At 40.5% G+C, this 11,325-nt stretch overlaps 1 pseudogene; it reads left to right on the top strand.

The window, feature by feature from the left end:
- The first annotated feature begins 6,834 nt into the window (after positions 1 to 6,834).
- Positions 6,835 to 7,633, top strand: LOC108534881 (argininosuccinate synthase pseudogene; annotated as a pseudogene).
- The last annotated feature ends 3,692 nt before the right edge of the window (positions 7,634 to 11,325 follow it).

The following is an 11,325-nucleotide window of genomic DNA, read 5'->3' as shown; positions in this document are numbered from 1 at the left end:
AAAAAAAAAAAAAAAAAAAAGATTGAATTGGAGGCAGGCATGCAAGGAAAAAGAGGATCATTTATGAAGACACTCTATTTTATAGGAATTAGATGATGGTAGTATGGGCTAGGGTGGAAGAAATGAATATGAAGAGGATTGAATGGGGTGAATAAATATCAAGTGGTTAGGATTTGTTAAGAATTGGCTGCTAGGGAGAAGACAGAGGTTAGAGGTGTTGAGGATGGCTATCCAGGTGCTTCTGTCCACTGAGGGTGGGAATAACGGATCAATACAGGTTTGGGGAAAGAGATCCCAAGTATGATTCTGAATCTGCTGGGTTTAAAGACTTTGATATGTCTAAGAAGAGATATATATTTATCAATTTCTATACTGCTTAATTCCAAATAAAGGACACAAAGCTACTTTCAAGGTACAAATTGATGAGTCCTATGTACCAGAAACTTCAGTAGATGTTTTACATGTCTTATTTCACAACAACCCATGAGTGTCTACTATTCCTCATATTTTTTCAGACAAGTTTTCACTTACTGTGGGGCCTCAGTTGTCTTACTTCTAGTACTATCAGAAAATTTAGTCACAAACCCAGTGGAAGGTATCAGGCTAATTCTTGCATATAGCAGTAAACACATGGAGCTTACAGTGTAATGGAAAAGGCAAGCATTAAACAGGTGAATTCATCAGCAATGAGTGCCATGAAAAAAAAGTTGAGTGTTACAGGAATATGGAGAAGAAGACCTGAGTTCATCAGGCAGAGGAGAAATCAGGGAAGGCTTCCTTGAAGAAATGACAACCAAGCTGAGACCAGAAAGACAAGAGGCATTTAGACACGTTTAGGGAGAAAGGAAGAATAATCAAGTATGGAATATCAGGTTGTGTGAAGATTCAGATTCCACAGAGGATATGGCAGATCAAGGATCTGAAAGAATGTCAGTTTGACAGGAGCAGAATGAAAAAAGTAAAAGAACAAATGTGGCTGAAGAGGTAGGTGGGGACTGGATTATATCCAACCTTATAGTCACTTGAGGGAGTTTGGACTATTTCTTAAAGACAATGGGGAAGAAACAGTAAAAGATTTCAGATATTTTAGGAAATTTCTCTGCCTAAGGGACATCACAGCTCCTTCATAGCTCCCTGCTATTTTGAAATAAGCAACTTACTTTTGATAGCCTTAATGGAAGGGAAAAGAGTAGGAACTACAAACTCCTTGTGGTTCTCTCTCTTTCTCTCTCTCTCTCCCTCCCTCCCTTTCTATTTCTGTATCTATCATTTGCTACATTCTTATTACCTGCATGTTGCCTGCTCTTTCTTTTGGTTTTATTTTTTAAATGTTGCTATCCAGAGAAACACCCCCAATCTCTGTACAGATTCAGGTCTTCACCCTCTTCCATCCCAATTTCTGTGGTTCTTTATTATATCACTAGCAATAAAAATGGGACTCTTTAGACATGTCTGTTTTCAGTCAAAAGAGAAAAGCCTGTTTGCTTGGTGAATGTCTTCTTTATTTTAGCAAACTTGAGTCTAAACTGGCAAATATGGTTTTAAACATTAGGAAAATGTCACATGTCATCTTAAATATCTAATGGAAGTCTAAACATGGTTAACATATTTACACACACACAAACTTCATTATTATATGTTGGCCATTCCTAGAATCTCTGTAGAGAGTTTCGTCAAAATGTAATCAGCCCAGAGCACACCATTCTGGCTGTGACAGGAATTAAGCACATGTCAGCACAAGCCATGAAACAATACACAATCACAGTTCAGAAATAAGCATTTATGGTATTGAATGCTGTGAATGCAATCCCTCACATTTCTCTTTTCAATTATGAAAAATGCTACAGAAGTATGCATGTTCAAGTAGTAGTGATTATGTTTTCGTTCTAGTTATTAACATAATTCTACCCAAGAAAAGTGGGCCTGTGAACCAAGAGCTTCTCCTTATATTTCCTCAAGTAGTTAACACACTTCTGAATCCCTGTACTCTTCAAATTCCCTTTTTGAGAAGAAATGAGACGAACTGTTGACTGTCACTTGGGGTGAGCCAAAAGGTATTGTCTTCCCACTCTTACTTTACCACCAAGTCCCACAAACCCACAAACACAGTTGATGAAACAGATGAAAATAGGGGTACGTTTTCAAGAATTCTATGAATATCAATAGATATTCATTAATATGGAAAATCGGAGTTCTGTGACCTTTGATGGCTTTAATTAATATTAACAGATATCTGTGTCATCTAAGCAGTTTTCAATCCTCTTGCCATGATAATTACTCATGAGCCAAAAAGAGAGTGGGAGGAGGAATTTGATCTGCAGTTTACAGAACCATTCATGTTTATTAGAACTGACTTAGTGACTATTTTTATAGAATCTTGTATGAGGTTTCTATTTCAGTTATTTTTTTCTGTGTTAGGTGACTGAGTCAGACAAATGGAGGCTTAGAGCAATATTCTACTTAAACAGAGCTCTGGAGCCTTGCCATAATCTGAAAACAGATGCAGCATTGATCACGGAGGAGGGTCAACTCAGCTGGCAGTTTCCAGATGCATAATAAAGGGGACATATGGGACTCACCCTTCCATTATCCATCTGACCCTGAAGGGATACTGACAAGAATGTTAATGCAGAAGTCTGTTCAGCTTCAGTACACCCTAAATTAATACTCACTTATATGAATGCCTATCTTAAGAAACAAAATAAGGCCTCAATAGCTAGCATTCTGCCATCAGCCTTGACTGACAGATAAGTTCTGCCACAGTCTAGCCCAGAGAACTGGCCCATGCATGTGGACAGCCAAGGGTAAGTCTCGAAACCTTCTTTCAACCTCCTTCTTAGACACTGGTGCCATCCCAGACACTGGTGTTGGTCTGGGGAAGGTCAATCTCTATTGGAACACAAAAGTTTAATCTTACTCCAGAGTGATTTGTTGAACCTGGATAGTTCCCAGAGTGATATGTCCAGTGCAGTATCATCGAAGCTTGTGATCTGGATGGCAAAACTACACGCTTGTTAAGGCATAAGAAAGCATTAAGCCTTTCAGATAATCCTAAACTATAAACAGCTGTGTCCAGTTTCTAGCATATAGTAAAGGTTCAATACAACTTATTCCATAATTAAACATCTTTTGAGAAGTTGTTTCAAAACCACATTTCTTGGACCATCAAGTACCAGCCTTAACTCCCTTGGGGGGGGGGGGTCACAAGATGTGCCACCTTTTCAGAACACAGTTGTTACCAGCATGGTAGATCAAGCGGCCTTAGTGCCATTGTCTCAGAATAGACAAAAGTCTAAATCATACCAAGTGAGCATATAATCAGAACACTCATCATTCATCATGTTATCTTGTACCAGACTGGCCTATCATCCTTTTCTGAGCCTTCAAGTATATTATCTTGGGTTGACTCACATCCCACTCCATAGAGGCACAAATTTATGTCCCATGATACAGACAGAAAGACAAAGGAAATGAAAACCTACATAGAAAAAGCATGCTTTTTTTCCCGATTAATCTGCTCATACAATCTACAGAGGTTCATAGATGCTCCACTGTGGGTTCAGGTCTCAGGACATCACCTGTCTGGACTCAGCTAACCAAAATATAGAATGAAGCTAACCAGAACATAGAATGGAACTTGGAACAAGACCTATTCTCTCAGGTGGATTGTCCACAGTCAGGAGTCATTAGGAAGTCCAACACAGAGTATCTGGCCAGTTGAGTGAGTGGGATATGGTATCAGAGTAGACATAAGTTTCAGGAAGTCAAGCATGCCATATTGCATGGAGAAATCTAATAACCTGTGACTGTTCTGGCCTCTGGACCAGGTTCTGAAGCAAATTTACATTCTTGGGAAGAGACTAGAGGGAAACCAATACTGAGCTCTAATCCTAGAGGGACAAAAACTACTAGACGGATTTTCAGGACTAAGATTTAGGAACAATCCAGAAATCCAGCAATATAAACTGAAGTACAATGAGGCAGCAGAATCCAGATAGCTAGAAAAAGGCCCAGTTATCATCAGAGCTACCCTCAAGCATGAGTTGAATCTAAATCCCAGGAGGGATTAGGCTAGCTATGGGTAAATGATTCTTTTCTCAGGTAAAAAATTGGGGGAAGACATAGCTTGAAGGTGATCGTATCCCTGACAATAAAGAGAAAAGATATGCAAAGTTTGGAACCAGGCTTGATGGGTAAGGGAAAAGAGAAAGGACAATGTTTCTTTCCTTACGCTTTCTTGTTTGTGATTTTAAGAGCAAACTCATAAGATACCATGTTTTAAGCTAGGTATGCCACAGGAATGCCCTAATTTAATGCCTCTTAAAGCAAGCTGTGCATCAGAATCACCTGAGGAGCTTATCAACAGGTGTGCAGACACCAGACCAGATCTACAATTCAGAAGCCCAACGGGCCTGGAAATCTGTATTTTCTGCTATTTTATTTTATTTTTACAACTTTTATTTTAAATTCAGGGGCTACATGTGCAGGTTTATTACTTGGGTATATTGTGTGATGCTGAGGTTTGGGGTATAAATTATCTAGTCACCCAAGTAGTAAGCATAGTGCCCTATAGTTAGTTTTTAAACCCTTTACTCCTCCCTCTCCCCTCTAGTAATCCCCAGTGTCTACTGTTGCCATCTTTATGTCCGTGTGTACTGAGTGTTTAGCTGTCACTTATAAGTGAACATGCAGTGTTTAGCTTTCTGTTCCTGTTAATTCACTTAGGATGATGGCCTCCAGCTGCATCTATGTTGCTCCAAAGGAGATGATTGCATTCTTTTTTATGGCTACATAGTAGGAATCTGTATTTTTAACAAGATCTCTTGGTGATGCTTACACAAGGCTAAGGTGGGATGCCACTCCCTAATGTACACACAATTGTAAAAAATAGAAAAAAAAAAAATGTGGAAAAGTTACACACAACTTGTAAAAAATAGAAAATTTCCAAAAATGAAAAACATCACCATTGCAGGATCCATGTGTCTGCCACACCATAAGGCCTGAAATGGTTAAAATTTACTGGTGTTTCCTTCGATCTCTGTCTCTAACACACACACTTGTCTTTTAAAGTAAATTTCCCACTTAATCTTTCCTGCACTGATCTGTTAAATATTTGAACTCGATTGTTGAAGTGATAATTTGAAATTTGCATCTGGTATTTAAGATCTCCAACTGAATAAATACCATGCTGTTAATCAAACAAATTCATTGTGAAAAGGTAAAAACGTGCTCTGTATTAATTTCAGTAACTATTTCAGGCACTCGCCAACAAATAAATACCCAGTGTAAGTTAATTATCTAATCCAAAGTTCCCAAAAGTTCACAATCAAATAAACCAAAACCCCAGCAATGATAGATTCTTGTAATTATCTTTATCACATTAATGTCTGTGTATAATTACCCACAATATAAGATTATGTGAAAACAGTCAGCTCTAGGACCGGTTCCCAAAACAAGAGGTGCTTTATCTTATAAATTAATAACAACAATTTGCACTTCACAGACCTTTTCATCCATTGGTCTCATTGCAAAGACGAATTAATTTGATTGTAACGTAATTTTCTGGAACAAAAGCATCATCCTTGAGATTAAAAAATGCATTTAAGTCATTGTCATGAGAATCCATTTTTTCCATAGTTTCTGTAAAAAATGTGTTTTCCAATTATAACCCTATCCCTTAACTGCATTAAGAAGCAAAGAGAAAAATGTCTTTGTAGAAAAAATTATTTCATAAATTTCATTTATTTATTATTATTTTTAAGACAGGGTCTCACCCTGCCATCCAGGCTAAAGTACCAAGGAGCTATCTCAGCTAACTGCAGCCTGACAGCCCAGGCTCAAGCAATCCTCTCGCCTCAGCTTTCCAAGTAGCTGAGATCACAGGTGTGCGCCATCAAGTCCAACTAATTTTTTTTCACTTTTAGTAGAGGCAAGGTTTCACTATGTTGCTCAGGCTGATCTCAAACTCCTGGGCTCAAGCAATCTGCCTGCCTTGGCCTCCCAAAGTGCTGAGATTACAGGCTCATGGCCACCACGACTGGCCTATTTTGGAATTTTAAATGTATCTCCGGTGGGAAGTAGGACTGTAAGTCAAGCCTCTTCGCTATAAGATCAAGGTTCTGTCCACAATAACACCCAGAGAATGAGAAGGATGTATGGAATGTTTCAGAGAACACTGAAGCCACAGCTACTGCACATGTCTAGGAACTAACTTCTCTATCCAATTAGTCTTCACTCACAATGTCCCTTCTGAGTCCATAAGGAGTTTTCTACTCAAAACATCCTCCTCTCCTAAATCTTTCCTGAGTACTAAGAATTAGGTATCAGTCTCAGTACTTGACACATTTCTTACCCTTAAAACCATGGAGGTCGACTTCCATGGATTTATTGAAACTAAAAATAACGTCTATATATTAACCATGTAAGCAAGACATATGTTGTTTAACCTAAAGGATTCTTGTTAGAGCAAGGATACTATGCCCATCAGCTAAAGGTAAGTCCTCACATGACGTTCATAAGACTAGCTGGGCTTCCTAAGTATTTTCTCCTCCATACATGCCACGACGTGATTCTGTACTCAGTCCCTGACACCACAGCCAGCCCAGGAACAATTAATTAGAAGTTGGAGGTGCTAACAAGGGGACATATAATCCCTGACTTTGGCAACTCATCAATTTCTTTGTGTGAGTCTATTTTCTTAAGAAAAAAAAAAAATTTTTTTTAAATGAGTCACCTGCTCTGTTGCCTGCCACCGCTTCTGGGGCCCGAGTGGTTCACTGCACCAGGAAGACAGATTCCAGACACCAGGAACTCGCGCCTCCAATCCCAGACGCTATGTTCAGCAAAGGCTCCGTGGTTCTGGCCTAGTGGTGGCCTGGACACCTCCCACATCCTCATGTGACTGAAGGACAAGGCTATGTCATTGCCTACCTGGCCAATATTGGCCAGAAGAAAGACTTGGAGGAAGCCAGGAAGAAGGCACTGAAGCTTGGAGCCAAAAGGTGTTCATTGAGGACATCAGCAGGGAGTTTGTGGAGTTCATCTGGCCAGCCATCCAGTCCAGCACACTGTATGAGGACCGCTACCTCCTGGGTACCTCTCTCACCAGGCCCTGCATCAACTGCAAACAAGTGGAAATCCTCCAGCGGGAGGGGGCCAAGTATGTGTCCCATGGCGCCACAGGAAAGGGGAAGGATCAGGTCCGGTTTGAGCTCACTTGCTACTCGCTGGCCCCCCAGATAAAGGTCATTGCTCCCTGGGGGATGCCCGAGTTCTACAACTGGTACAAGGGCCGCAATGACCTGATGGAATATGCAAAGCAACGTGGGACTCCCATCCTGGTCACTCCCAAGAACGTGTGGAGGATGGACGAGAACCTCATGCACATCATCAGCTACGAGGCTGGAATCCCGGAGAATACCAAGAATCAAATGCCTCCAGGACCCAGCCAAAGCCCCCAACACCCCTGACATTCTCGAGATCGAGTTCAAAAAAGGGGTCCCTGTGAAGGTGACCAACATCAAGGATGGCCCACCCACCAGACCTCCGTGGAGCTCTTCGTGTGCCGAACGAAGTTGCGGGCAAGCACGGCGTGGGCTATATTGCCATGGCTGAGAACAACTTCATTGGATGAAGGTCTGAGGTATCTACCAGACCCCAGCAGGCATCATCCTTTACCATGCTCATTTAGACATCAAGACCTTCACCATGGACTGGGAAATGCACAAAACCAAACAAGGCCTGGGCTTGAAATTTGCTGAGCTGATATACACCGGTTTCTGGCACAGCCCTGAGTGTGAATTTGTCTGCCCCTGCCTTGCCAAGTCCCAGGAGCAGGCGGAAGGGAAAGTGCAGGTGCCTGTCCTCAAGGGTCAGGTGTACGTCCTTGGCCGGGAGTCCCCACTCTCTCTCTACAACGAGGAGCTGGTGAGCATGAACGTGCAGGGTGATTATGAGCCAATTGATGACACCGGGTTCATCATCAATTCCCTCAGACTGAAGGAATACCATTGTCTCCAGAGTAAGGTCACCGACAGATAGATCCCTGTACAATGAGGAGCTGGGGCCTCCTCAATTTACAGCGCCCCCAAGTACAGGTGCTAATTGTTGTGATAATTTGTAATTGTGACTTGTTCTCCCCAGCTGGCAACCTAGTGGGGCTGCCAGGACCCAGCTTTGTTCCATGATCCCCCTGAAGCCTGCAGACACCATCATCGAAGGGAAGGGTGCGGGGCAGCTGTGGTGGAGAGCTATACAATTACAATTAAAAGAAAAAAAAGCCTGGGTGCGGTGGCTCACACTTGTAATCCCAGCACTTTGGGAGGCTGAGGTGGGTGGATCATGAGGTCAGGAGTTTGAGATCAGCCTGACCAACACGGTGAAACCCCGTCTCTACTAAAAATACAAAAATTAGCTGGGCATGGTGGTGAGTGCTTGTAATCCCAGCTACTCAGGAGGCTGAGACAGGAGAATTGCTTGAATCTGGGAGGCAGAGGTTGTAGTGAGCCGAGATTACGCCACGGCACTCCAGCCTGGGCAACAAAGCAAGACTCTGTCTCAAAAAAAAAAAAAGAAAACAAAACAAAAAAAAATGAAGAGTCTCTTGAAAAGATTTGCCAAAATAGGCTAGTACTGTGTGATTAAAAGAAAATAGTGGGTTAATACAATAAACATTTGTGTCAGCATATCTGTGGGTCAGAAATTCAATAGCTGCTTAAATGGTTGGTTTTGGCTCAGAGATTTTTCAAGAGGCTGTGCTCAAGATGTCAGCTCAGGTTGCCACCATCTGAAAGCTTGAATGGAGCTGTAAAATCCATTTCCATGATGGCTAACTCACATGGCTGTTGGTGGCAGGCCGCAGTTTCTTAACACATGGACCTCTCCATAGGTCAGCTGGAGTGTCTTCATGACAATGTAGCTGGCTGCTTTCTGGAGAGAGAACAAGGAGAAAGCCTTATATACCCTAATGTTAAACATTACACACTTTCACCTCAACCATATTCAGTTCATCAGAAACAGGTCACTAAATACAACCCACAGTTAAGAAGAGGGAAATCAGAGCCCATCTTTCAAAGGGAAGATTAACATTGTGTTGACATATTTTAAAAACCACCACAGGGTCTATTCCAGGCTTTTGCTGTATTCTGCAATGCCTGCATTACAAGTCAGGGCAGCTCCTAAAGATGATACACTTATTTTATTTTATTTTTTTATCATGACTTTTGACATTATTATTTTTATTTCCACCGGTTTTGGGGGAACAGGTGGTATTTGGTTACATAAGTAAGTTCTTTAGTGGTGATTTGTGAGATTTTGCTGCATCCATCACCTGTGCAGTATACACTGAACCCAAAAGATTATCCACTCTAAACTGGATATAATGCTGATCTTATGCATGTCATTAACAGTGGCCTATACTGAGGGAGAGAGTCAGGAAACAAGAGACAATGCAAGGCACTATGGTTCCTTTTAAGGCTTTATAAAGTGATTTAAAATCTGCACTGGCAATTTCAGGACAGTTTGTATAAATAAGTAATAGGGTTACACAGTTGCACCTTTCATGGACAGTTTGCCTACTAAAATTGAGTCTGAAGTGCTTCAGAGGATATGCTAACATTGGACAGTCAACCTCCAAATCCCCCACACTTATCTGAGCATGTTCAACTTTACCGTCTTCTTCTCTCTGCTAAGCTGAAGTCAATGTAATGACGTCTTGGTGGAAGAGTGGAACAAGAGTGGCTAAACTATTCCCTGGATGGAAAACTAAAGAGAGAAGGTGTCTCCTTGTTCCTATGAGTCAGGACATTTAAGTCAAACTCTGCTAAATATTCCTCTATGGATCAATGGAGGAGACATCAGCCCCCAAAATGAATATTCTTCGGCGTCCACTGTTTTTGTGGCTTACTCTGCTTGGATGTTACTCCCAGAATGTTGTATTCAGGGAGTAATGTAGAAACCTTTCTCTCCCTCTCTCTCTCTCTCTGTTCCCCACTCTCTCTCCCTGTCTTGCACACACACTCACTTATGCATATACCATCCGAGCTAATGTATCAGATTTTTTTTAAAAAATTGAAACTTTTAGAACACTAGTGTCTCATGTAGAGGTTGATGGAACCATAATATATCCTTAGTTATGCTGACTGACACCTTTGTGAGGTGTCTAGCATTCCCAGAGTACAGAAAGTATTTTTTCAAAAGTAATAATGATGTTGATAATGATAATAAAGTATATATTATGTTTCAGAAGTTGTATTAGTGGCTTAGGATACATTCTCTTATTCATTTATCACAACACTGAGAGGTGAATAATATTATTGTTATGTCCACTTGACAAATGAAGAAACTGAACCTTGAAATTCAGTGGCTTGCCTGAGGTCAGTCAGCAGATAAGTGGCGAAGTAGGGCTTCCAACCCAGGAAATCTGAGGCCAGATTCCACATTGGTACCTAGCACTGACTTTAGTCAGAATGAGTGTCCCAGATGATTACTTAGTAGAGAAGCGAATGGATGAAGAAGGAAAAGAGTAAGGTCTTGTTGAGTCTTTCTCTCTAAACAGTATCATGGCCGCCAATTATAAGGCTTGATCACTCATTATTTGGACATATATTTTTGTGTCTCAACTAGACTGGCAACTTAATGAACAAATCTTGTCTCATGGGATTATCTATTCCCTCCAGGGTAAATAGAAAATTCTGGATAAATTAACTCTATAATAGAAAAAATCTTCATGTGACTCAAAAGTCTCAGAAGATTATATCACCTCTTCATGTTCAGTAATTTATTCTTTATTTCTGAATTTCTTAATCTACCAAATAATAATACCCACCTCTTAAACATTCATGAGTATAAAACTAAATAATATACATATTAAAAATAACATAATCTATCATGTAATAGGCACTCAATGTAATTCCTCATTATTAATATTATTACATATACAAGTTTCCATTGGTCCAAAATAAAATATCTAGATATGGATATATATATATATACACACACACATACATATATATATACACACTACTACTTCTGCTATTTGAAATGACTACCATTTATTATGTATTTCATATCCTGCATGCATTTTAGACAGTGAATCTTATATATTACTAATTTTAACAATGAGACTCTGAGGCTCAGAGAGGTCTGCCAATTTACCCATGATCACACTGCTAGAACGGGCAAGTGCCAGAATATGAACTTAAATCTGTGTGATTCTAAAGCTAGTGCTATCTCCGCTAAAATGAAGGACATAATCTGAACCAGGTTCTCTTTGTCTGCTTCTCTCAAAATGTGAAGTTCAGATTTTAACCACATATACATGGTATT

Source organism: Rhinopithecus bieti, unplaced genomic scaffold, assembly GCF_001698545.2.
Source record: "Rhinopithecus bieti isolate Rb0 unplaced genomic scaffold, ASM169854v2 scaffold_11291, whole genome shotgun sequence".
Taxonomy (NCBI): Eukaryota; Metazoa; Chordata; class Mammalia; order Primates; family Cercopithecidae; genus Rhinopithecus; species Rhinopithecus bieti.
Note: the sequence above shows the minus strand (reverse complement) of the source record. Positions and strands in the feature narration are given on the sequence as shown.